We start from the raw sequence: 12,166 nt of genomic DNA on the forward strand, positions 1-12,166 counted from the left end.
TCCCTCTCAATCTGTATGATTTGGCGGAGGGGGGTGGATGTGTGAAAATATTCATATTTACATCAGCACTAACAAGATCTCGGTATGTATATATCTATGTGTATATGTATTAAGCTCTAAATAAGTATTAGCAGTTATCATTGTGTTTTAAAAAAGGTACATGGAAATCTGAAGAATAAGTATGGTAAAACTGGATTGCTATGGGCAAAAACAAATAAAACTGGATTTCCACCTAACATATTGTTCAGGAGTAGGCTACAGGGGGTTAACTATCTACCTTTGGCTCAGGTCATGATCTCAGGGTCCTGGGATTGAGTGTGGTTCTTCCTTTCCCTCTGCCTCTTCCTCCTGCTTGTTCTCTGTCTCTTAAATAAATAAAGTCTATGTAAAAAAAAAAAAAAATGCCCAATAGATCAGAGCTTCTCAACCTTGCCACTATTGACATTTGGGGCCAGATAATTCTCTGTTTTAGGGGCTATCCTATGCCTCTAGATGCCAGCAGCACCCCTATTCACCCAAATCATGGCAATCAAAATGTCCCCAAGACTTTGCCAAATGTCTCCAAGAGGCAAAACCACCCCCATTTAAGAGTCACTTCTGCAGATCAAATAAATACCTGAATGGAAAAGAACATTATTGTGACCTAGGGATACAAAAAAAAAAAAAAAATTTTTTTTTTAAACAAAACTTCAAAACACAAACACAAAGCAAAACATTGATCAATTTCATAACCTCACTCAGGTTACTTTGTTGACGATTAGACTATAAGGAGTATGCAGAATGAGAAGGACCTCTGTAGGCAGTTCTTAAACTAACTAAGGTATCCAAGCTCACACAGCAGGCAAATGGCGGCAAGAGGACTCAGTGGTGGAATTAGGTGTGTTGTCTTACTTCATGCATATGTTCTTTACCACCCCTTGCTACTGGTTTCTGGAAAGTTAACAGAAGGAAAGTTATAGGCTGATGAAAACCCCAAGAGAATTAAGTTAGCTCAAATCCTGAAAGGTTTCCTTATTATAGGTTATGTCATGCAGTTCAGCCTCTAGACTCAGAGGTATTATAAAAGTTATAAATAAGTTGAAAAATGATCATGGAAACATGTGAGCATAATGTGACCATGTATTTATACCAGCAGGAAGTGACCCATGGTTGATGGGAAAATGGGGCTTTTTCAAAATCAGGTTAGAGGATAAGAAGGTTAAAGCTATGTTTTTGTAGTTAAATCATGTAAAAATGGCAAAAGGAAGGCAGCTCTTGGGACCCTCTGAATAGGGCCCACTCTCTGCTCTGAGATATAGAGCCTGTTCAAACGCCACAGCAGCCAACATGCCTCTCCAGCATCCAGGGACCTGCATATTCCTCAGCCGAAGACCTAGATGGCCCATGAGAGGATGGATTTGTCATCCTCTATCCTCCACTACACATGCTCCACTACCCTCGACTATTTTTGTTGTAGTAAAAAACACACATCATAAAATTTACCATCTTAACCATTTTTAAATGTACAGTCTAGTAGGGTGAAGCATATTTCCATGGTTGCAAAACAGAGCTACAGAATATTTTCATCTTGCAAAACTGAAACTCAATGTCTATTAAACAACAATTTCCTTTTTCCTTTCGCCATTGCCCCTAATCGGGGCTTTCAATTCTTCAGGCTATATACCGAGAAGCAAGATCACTAGATCATATGGTAATTCTATTTTTAATTTTTTGAGAAAACTCCACACTGTTTCTCATAGCAATTGCATGATTTTACAATCCTACCACCAGTCCACAAGGCTCCAACGTCTCCACATTCCCCTTAGCACTAATTTTTCTGTGTGTGTGGTTTTGTTTTTGTTTTTAATTGTAACCATCCTAATGGTATGAGATACCTTGTACTTTTCACTAAGTCACGTATGCTAAGACGGGTCCAGATTTTCCCTATAGGAAAGGTTTAGGGGTGATTTCTGGTTGAAACAATGCTGTATTTTCATTACATGTGAGATTAAGAAAGTGTTTGTTGTCTCTAAGTAATATGGGGAGAGTCTTGAGGTCTGATAGATTTCGTGGAGTAAGTTTTAGGTGAAGAAAAATTCCCCCTCAGGTGCCACCTGTTGATTCCATCGCTGGCTAATTCTTCCTAGGCTGGTCTCACAGGCCACCTGTTTTCTGTCATGTGTCCTTCCAATAAAATGCTATATTTGTCAGTGTTTACCAGTTGAGCCCTTTTTTTCCACTGTATTGTTTGGCAATCCAAATGAATCATTTTAACCTTTTTAAAATCATTTGACCACAAACCATAAGCCTAATGCCCTGCTTGGGACATGGGACTTCTACTCTTTAAAGGGAATAGCTGTAAGCTGTTATCATTTCAAGTCATTACCTGCAAGATTTCAGCCACCAGGTGACACCTAAGTGTTTAATTTATTAAAATGTCTGCTCTGTTGGTTTGCCAAGTTTTAAATTCATTTAGTCATATAGAGTATTATATAGGCATTGTTATGACTGGAGAGTTACAACTACTATATTAGTTTCCTATTATTGCTGAACGAACTTACTACAAGTTTATTGGCTTAAAACAATACAATGCCTTATCTGCAGGTGAGAAGTCAAAAATGGCTCTCACTCAGTTAAAATCAAGGTATCAGCGGGGCTACGTTCCTTCCGGAGGCTCTAAAGGAGAGTTCATTTCTTTGACTTTTCCAGCTTTTATCGGCTGCCCGCATTCCTTGGCTTACAGCCCCTTTCTCCACCTTCAAAGCTAGCAGTCGAGTATCTTCAAATCTCTGCCTCTGAATTCCCCCTTCCACTTATAGGAACTGTGGTGATTCCATTGGCCCCCCTGGATAATCCAAGATCATCTTCTTATCTCAGCTCACCTGATTAGCAAATTCAATGCCATCTGCAACCTTAATTCCCCCTGCTGGGTAACCTCACATAATCTCAGGAATATCTCATAAATATCTTTGCAGCCATTATTCTGCTTATCACATCTACTGTATGCTCTGGAATTTCTAATAGGTCTTGATTTTTAATATTTTACCCTGTCATGCTCAAGTCATATGGCATGCTCAACATTTTTTCTGGAGTATTCAGAGGATCAATGGATAAATGGAAAGATGGATGGACAAATGGATGGATGCTTGGATAAGACATGAATCAATGTTTTTTACACAGACAACTTTAACTTCGTGACCTTTTCCTCATCCCATTTGGTCTTATAGACATGAATCACTGCCATGGAATCAAGCATCAAATTCTTAGCTTTCAGTTTGTTTTGTTTTGTTTTTTAAGATTTTATTTATTCATTTGACAAAGAGAGAGAGATCACAAGTAGGCAGAGAGAAAGGGGGGAAGCAGGCTCCTGGCCAAGCAGATAGCCCAATGCAGGGCTTGATGCAGGGCTCAATCCCAGGACCCTGAGATCATGACATGAGCTGAAGGCAGAGGCTTAACCCTCTGAGCCAACCAGGTGTCCCTTAGCTTTCAGTTTTAAAAACCTAGTCTGTGGATAAAATAGAAAGATTTAAAATGGTGCCTGAAGAACTTAATTTCCAATATCAAAATGGGTTTACTCTATCCACAGAATAAATGGGATTCTTCCAGCTGTGAGGGAGAGAAGAGATGGAGAAGCAGGAAGATCGTCTGCTCTCATAGGCCCTGAGGTTAAATACTATATTGGCAGAGAGTGTAGAATCAATCAAATGATAAGTTTGGGGGTCCAAGAAAAAAAATACTTTGTCCACATTCCTACCTGAAATTTTGGAAGTTGAAGACTCACAAACATTCTCCCTACTGGCAGAGACTGTGGCGAGGACACAGCTTTGAGGAACTCATAAGGGAGCAGTAAGGCAGCCTCACAACTTCAGAGATTCATGGAGTAATAACTAAATCCTCTGCACACAACTGAGAAAAGGGCATGGAAGTTAGAAGAGAGAGAAAAGGAAAAGGAAAGTGGGACAAGCCATATGGCCAAGGACCAGATATATTTACAGAAGTCTCAGCAGATGCCAACGTGGAGGAGGACTTCTGCCCAAGGACCAGATGGTACCCAGTAGAAGCCAATGTATGATAGAGCATGCCCAAGGATTCAAGGTCTTCTTTTCATTAATGTATGAAGCTAATGGAAGTTTCTAGAATGTAAGTGCAATCTCAGGAAGAGAGGAGTGGGGATGGGATAAGGAGAAATATATCCTGAACTGACTGAAATTGACCTAGAGGGAATAGTTTACCTTAAATGGATATATATGTATATGATTTATATGAGATATAAAAGAAATATAAATTATATATAACATAAATAACATATTTTTGTTTAAGATGAGGCAAGTCTCAAAATGAAAATTAAATTGTGATTTTTTTAAAAAGTACTATTTCTGTACACTTGAGCACATGGGTTGAAACTATATGTCTACTAGATGTAAATATGTACTAGACAAACAGGTAGGTAAATAGAACTATCTATATCTTAATTTTTTGATATCATAATTTTTCAAAATTATGCAATCACATCGGCATGCTAGGTAAAAAATGATACTGGAGGAAACTTGTACTCATTAGGAAACTTGAATTTTGATCCTTAGTCACTAGCCCCAGTTTCCTTTCTAGCCTTTACCCTCTTCTTCACGGAAAGAAATGCTGATGTTTAAGTACACTTTTTCCATATTTCTACTGGTCAATAAATATCAGCCATGAAGCCAGGAAGTACTTTAGAGAGTACATGTCTAATGCCTATGAACCTAAAAAATTGAAATATTCAGCTTTTTTTTTTTTAACAGAAAGAAAGTGTGAGAGTGTGGAAGCCAGAAGTGGGGGGCATAGGGAAGGGGGAGAGACAAAGGAAGAGAGACTATTATGCAGACTCCCTGTCCAGCACAGAGCCCAACAAGGGGCTCGATCTCACAACCCTGAGATCATGACCTGAGCCAAAATCTAGAGTTGTATGCTTAACCGACTAAGCCAGTCAGGTGGACCATATTCAGCCTTATATGAGTCTTAGTCTTATATGGTTCCACAATTGCCCCCACTAATATTTATCTGAGTATAAGAAGAAAAAAACTAAATGGTCCAATCAGGGTTGTCATATGGAATAAGGTATCAGCACTGATACCCAGGTAAAGACAATCTCAAAGAGGGTATTTACTAAGATCAAGGAGAGCATAGCTCTCTGAAATGGGGGCTGGGTGCTACTTTGTGAAACCCCAATAATTCTGACCTCTCCAGCCTAGGAAAATAGTGATCATTGGATTTACCCAAAGTTAACCATTACTTGATTCTCAAGCCCTAGAAACATACAGGCCTTATACCAGCATAGAGGGGAACACTAAAGAGGTTCTCCAGGTATAATGGTGGTGTTAGCAAAACAGAATAATGCTTGGGATAACTTTTTAACAAATGTAGTCTGCTTTTCTCCCTCCCTCCCTCCCTCCCTCTCATACTTCTGAGGTGTTGTCTGTGTCTAAATAAATAAAACATAAACACAAAGTCGTGCTAACAAGTCTTCTGTGACCTATGCAGAATAGAATGAAAATCTTGCTAACAAATGAGTCATAGAGAACTCTCCAATGTTCTCATACAGCTACACAGACCCAACTCTTAGTAAGAACAGGGGCCACCCACTCCAAGCTCTTGCTAACAGCCCAGCGTAGGCTACCTAGGGCCACTACCCAGCAAGACTCAGTATGAATATGATGAAAACAACAGAAACATATGAAATCAGCCAGAGAATAATGTATCCTCTGACACCCTAATTATGCTTCATTTATTCACATAATGAAATGATATAAAAACAATAAGACAAGAAAAAGAAATAAAAGATGCAAGTATTAAAGAAGAGGGGGCTTCTTTATTTGCATATAAGTAGATTGTATACACAGGAAAAAAAATCTAAAGATAAGCTATTAGAATATACAAATAAATTCAGCAAGATCTGCGGATATAAAAGCAACATACAAACATCAATTCTTTTCTTTCTGTGCTGCAATAAATAATTAGAAATTAATATTTTTTTAAAATACCTGCACTGGTTATTATATAAGACTGATGAATCACTGAACTCTACCTCTGAAACTAGTAATACGCTGTATGTTAATTAACTGAATTTAAATTTTAAAGAAAGAAAAACATTAAAATAAATTTTAAAAATTGGGGCGCCTGGGTAGCTCAGTAGGTTAAGCCTCTGCCTTCGGCTCAGGTTATGATCTCAGGGTCCTGGGATAGAGCCCCGTGTAGGGCTTCCTGCTCAGCGGGGAGCCTGCTTCCCCTCCTCTCTCTGCCTGCTTCTCTGCCTATTTGTGATCTCTCTGTCAGATAAATAAATAAAATCTTTTAAAAAATAAATTTAAAAATTTAAAAATACCAAAAAATATGCAAAAAACACCAAGTACCTAAAAATAAATAAAACAAAAGAAATGCAAGACACCTATACAGAATACTATAAAACATTTAGAGAATTTAAAGAAGACCCATGGGCCAAAAGACTAACATGGAAGAGTAAACTATGTTAATGAATTAGAAGACACAATCTTGCCAAACTATTAATTCTCTGCCCGGTTAATGTAACTCCAGCCAAAGTCGGTAGTTGTTTCCCTGTGAACTGACAAGCCGTACTTAGACTTTTCATCACACATGATGAAGATTACTAACTAATAACGGCAAAGTCAAACTGACCTGGGTTCTAAACCTAGCTCTGCCCTTTCCTGCTTACATGATCCAGGCCAAGCTCCTTAACCCAGCTGAGCTTCACTTTCCACATCTGTAGAATGAAGATAATAATATCCCCCTCATAGCATTCTGAGAATAAAATGGACTAATTTAGACAGTATCTTTTGCAGAGTTATCTGCTACTAATATTTGCTTTTTAATTGTCCCTTTCCTTCAGTACACAATAAGCTCTTTGGAGACGGGGACTGGGTTTTGTTCACAATTATAAGCACAGTGTAGATGGTCAATACAGGTTACAGTAATAAACGTATTTGGAAATATTGAAATAGGAAATAGATGGCAGTTCGAGCAAATATTGGGCAAGAAGGCATTCCTGTGAAAGGCAAGAGGGGTTTCTAAGTGAGTGGGCAGAGTGCGGTAGAGAACATCTAGAAGCAGACATTGACTATGGTCAGGGAGGATCTAGAGGAAAAGATATGGTGTGGGATGAGGTGAAGACCCAGGCTTAGGTGGACCTAAAATCAGAAAAGTCTATCAACACAAGGCACACGGCTGGTATACTATGGAAAGTGGGTCCCAGGAAAAAGGCAGAAGCATCCAGGTTCTATAACTGGGGAACATGGTCCAAAAAAAAAAAAAAAAAAAAAAAAAGTCATGTTTAATTACTGTTGAATCAGCTAGTTCCTCCCAAACAAGGCTTCTTTCCTTGTTTGTTTCCTTGTTTCCTAAAGCCTAAGGCAAGGCTGATCTTAAAGTTTAACATCAGCCAACCTCAACTAGGAGAAAACGCGGGAGTTCAAGTAAGTTCATCGCATATTAGAGACCCTTGCTATACACACTGATTAAAACATAAAATAATAGGTTTTGGGGCGGTTTTTTTCTGTTTAAAAAAATCCTATTGGGGAGAACTTGTTATTTTTAAGAACTTTTCTATTGAGTTCCATTCAGGGGCAAAGCTAGACAACAGGAGCGGATTGTGAGGTGGGACGGATAGGGGATAGGAGGAAGAAGCAGCTCTTCCTTAAAGTAGTCTGAGACCTCAGTAGATAAAGCTAATGGGGAAGGAGAGGAAGCAAAGCTGGGCTGGATCCATAGGGCCTGAGCAGCCACCGGGGTCCCAGAGTTCACAGGGGCTGGGTAACTGGCACTTGACCTGGGCCATGAGCACTATCTAAGGAGTCTAGGATACTACAGGGTGTAGCAGCCCAACACTTGACAATGATAATCAATCCCAAGTGGCTATCTAATGAAGCAGGGCTCCATCCAGGCCATGGGACAGTCTCCAAGGATGAAACTGTCCAGAGGGGAAGTCGAGGCTCTGGTCCTGTAAGGTAGGCTACAGAACAGGGAACATCACAGTGTGGCAGGGGTTCAGTAAACCTGTCCCGGCCAATATAGGAGATAAAGGGCATAGAATGAGCTAAAGACACCCAGGACTCAGGACCCAGGACTCACCCTTGGCACCCCTAACCCGGACTGATAGCTGTACATAGCATGCCCTAAGCCCCCAGGTATATGATGCTCTGAGTGTGCTTTCCAAATGGTTGGACTTAGCTCAGAAGTGGGCAGAGTTGAACTGATAAGTAAAAGGCTTTGGTACCATAGTGACTGAGGCTGGGAGGCCAGGGCTGAAGCATAGATGATCTACAGAGAGCTTGGGGCAGAGGTGACCCCACTGACCTCAGAGGTGGCCCCAAAGACCACAGTACTAGCAGAAATAGGAAACCCAGAGCCTGCAGCTTAGACCACTGCTCCAAGGTTTGAAGAAAGATATTTGCTTATATTTGAAGCACTTGTCTTTGAGTTCATTTTAGACATTGAGAGTCAAGATTGGAGAGGAAGGGAATTAAGGACATGTGGTCTGGGGCCAGAAAGATAAAAGGTGTCCTTGAGGCACCCAGTGACATGGTCCTGCCCCATTCACGAAGTCCTGGCTTCGCTGTGTGAATACTACTGCACTCAGAAGTGCTGGTGAGAAAGAAATGAGAAAAGAAATGAGAAAGAAATGAGCAAGAATTCCCCTTGCACTTCTTCTCTGGGAGCTTCTGAGGTCAAAGAACTGGAGATTCAGGATCACAGCCAACCTTCCTTCCTCTTTGTCCGCTGTCACAGGTGAGGACATGGGATGACGGAAAGGTTGACTTTTCTTAGATCCCATGCCTAGTAGTCCTCAGGTGTTCCCAGAGTTCATAGCAGGTGCTAGAGCCTGAGTTTTCCCGTTTGTCTTTACTATATAATCATTCTAAAAATCAAGAAGAGCAGTAGACTGGTTTCAAAGGGGTCTCACCCCTCAGGTAAACAATCACATCTCAAAGTGTATTCTTTCTGGATGGCCACGCTCAAGGTCAGGAGGTGTGCTCCCTCTTTTCAGGGTTCTAAGCAGCCTGCGAGGTCACTGATTGGCAGGTCTCTAGTAATAGCTGAGGAACTTGAAATATTTGGATCTCAGATTACTTTGCTACAATGTAACTTAGTTTAAAAAAAAGTGACACCTACTTCTATAGGACACGACGTAGACACGACGTATCATTAAATGTTAGAAAATCTTCACCAACACTCTCTGGGTCTACCATGCAGAACATTCAGACTGTCAATTGCTTCAACTCACTCTGCACAAAGAATGGCCTTAGTGCATCAGTAACAACAGTATAGGACATGTGGTATCATTGGTCACATGCCCTGGAGAACAGACTCTGAGACGGAGGTTTGCTTACATGAAGTTTTATGGGGAGTGATCGGGACGGAGGGGAGCCAGAGAGGGCAGAGGGAGAATCAATCCATGATGCAGTGGCAACAGAGGCCTCCACAACTGATCCCACAGGAAGCCTAGAAGTGGGTGGCCCCTCAGAAATGTTCCAAATTTAGGCAAGGGGGCTGGCCTTTTACATGCAACATCACTAAGTCCTTACATGCAAGTTGACTCCAGTAGGACCTTGGCAGAGGCAGCTTCCTTCAGTTCTTGTGGAGCAACGTGAGAGAGGAACTGGGCTGTGAGCCATCAGTCAGCAACACTCCCGGCAGCTGGAGGAGCAAGTGTCTCAGGCATGAAGGGAGACTCCACAGTGCGTTGTGGCACCTACAACAAATGCTTCCTTCGAGAATATAGATGGATGACCCATTTTCACAGCCAACGTTTTGCAGAATGGCCTCACATCTTTGTCTTTATCTACTCTAGCAGTTGCTCCAATGCTCTTTGCAAATGGTAGGCTTCAGTAACTCTTAGGATTAGATTTATCTGAAATGAAATATGGCACTATAATGACAGATACATCTTGTTGATCATTTGTTGACCATCGAATGTACAACGCCAAGAGTGAGCTTTAATGTCAACTAGAATTGGGGTTGATTATGAGGTGTCCATGTAGGCTCATCATTTGTCACAAACGTACCACTCTGGCTGGGGATGTTGATGATGGGAGAGGCTGTGCATGTGTGGGGGCCAGCGTGAATATGAGAAATCTCTTTACCTTTCTCCCAATTTTACTGTGAACTTAATACTGCTCTAAAAGAATTTTTTTTTTTTTTAATCTCTGGCCATGTGTATTAGCATACTAGGAGTTGCCATAACAAAATACCACAGATTAGGTAGCTTCAACAACAGAACTTTTTTTTCTCACAACTCTGGGGGACAAGAAGTCTAAGATCAAGGTGTTGCTGGGCCAGTTCCTTCCAAGGCCTCTCTCCCTGACTTGCAATGGCCGCCTTCTCTCTGCATCCCCACATGGTCTTCCCTCTGTACTTATCGGTGTCCTGAAGTTTTCTTCTTATAGGGACACCAGTCATGTTGGTTTAGGACCACCTTTATGTCCTCAATTTAACATAATCACCTCTAAAAAGACCTTGTCTCCAAATTCAGTCACATATTGAGGAACTGGGGGTTAGGACTTCAACATAGGACTTTTAGGGGACACAACTGGCCCATAACAGCATGTGGGAAGGGCTCGTGCTTTCACAACCATTTTGTAGACAGAGAAACTGAGCCCAGGATATCCATGGCTATGTGCACAGCTCATGTTACCCATCTCCATGGTTTGTCTTCTCAACTGTAATAGGAGTGTCCAGCCGTCTTTCCCCAAGGAACCCTCTGTACTCATTAGCTTTACCACGGGAGAGCCCTTACCACTAATATTCCACGAAGCTTGCTTTAAATTATGGAATTAAGTGACTAAGTCATTCAAGAACAGAATTTAACTTCTCCATTACTCTGAAAATTGTTGTTATCCTATACCAAGTCCTTTACTTTCTTGCTCCAGGCTCCAGATTCAGTTTTGATTGTTGTTCCTGAGGAAGATCCCTCACTCTCAAACCCTGTCCCCATTCCTATCCTGTGACCGGGCCAACCCACTAGAAGGACATTTCAAGTTCTCCTCCAGTCCTTGCTCATGAGCCCAGTGAAAGTCCTAGTAGGTAAGTCCTCGATTCCACTTCTGCAGTCCACACGCTGCCCTGCCTGCTATACAGACCCAAAGACACCTTCAGAGGAAAGGCAGTGCACTCACACTCCCATCCCCAAACAGAGGGATAGGACACGGGAACTACCATTCCTCAAGCGTCTGCCATCTGCTAGACACTGAGAAGGTGCTTTTATAGACATCACCTTCTTCACTCTCCACCATGCCATAAGGTGTGGTTTAGATTGCCACGATTTTATGGATGAGTATTTTTGGAGACCTGTAGAGGCTAATAGCCTGCCCAAGTCACCACACACATTTGACTGTTCAAAACCTGTCTTCTTGGGTTAAGCCTCTGCCTTCGGCTCAGGTCATGATCTCGGGGTCCTGGGATAGAGCTGGCATCTGGCTCTCTGCTCAGCAGGGGCCTGCTTCCCCTTCCCCCTCTGCCTGCCTCTCTGCCTACTTGTGATCTCTGTCTGTCAAATAAATAAAATCTTTTTTAAAAAAAAGAAAGAAAGAAAGAAACCAACATACAAAAAAGACCTCTGAAGTAAATAAAATTGGTTTTAAAAAAAAAACCTGTCTTCTTTCCACTGGCCCACACCACATATTCATGAAGGGTCTCACAGAGCCAAGCCCCCCAGATCCCCAGGCCCAAAGGCTGAGATGCGGACAGTCCTTACTCCCTGAATGTCAGAGCCCATTCCTGTGTCGGAACCAAAGTTCTATCCACTGTCTTAAAATGTCTTCTGTACCTTGATTGTCTCCTGCTTACTAAGTTTCAACGTTCCTCATGTGTTTTATCAGCTGAAATCTTTCCTCTGCTAGTCCTCAGATCCTGCGCTGAGGGCTCTTTGATCTTAGAGGAAGCTGAGGGAAAGGGGCAGGATATGAGTTCCATTCTCTGCTCGCCTCCTTCAGTGGTTCCACTCCTTGACTGTGTCCCAAGGGTCCTGCATTTCTCTGGAAACCAAGTCCCCACTCCCTGAGCAGATTGTTACCTCTTGAAGAGCTGGGATGGGAAAGTAAAAGCCACCTCTTCTCTTTGTCATGCAGACTCCCAGCCACACCTCTCAATGGAATGAATGGGATTTGGGAAGGTTGGAAAAGATGATAAAATATCACCC

The sequence above is a fragment of the Lutra lutra genome, chromosome 6 (genome assembly GCF_902655055.1).
Source record: "Lutra lutra chromosome 6, mLutLut1.2, whole genome shotgun sequence".
Lineage (NCBI taxonomy): Eukaryota > Metazoa > Chordata > Mammalia > Carnivora > Mustelidae > Lutra > Lutra lutra.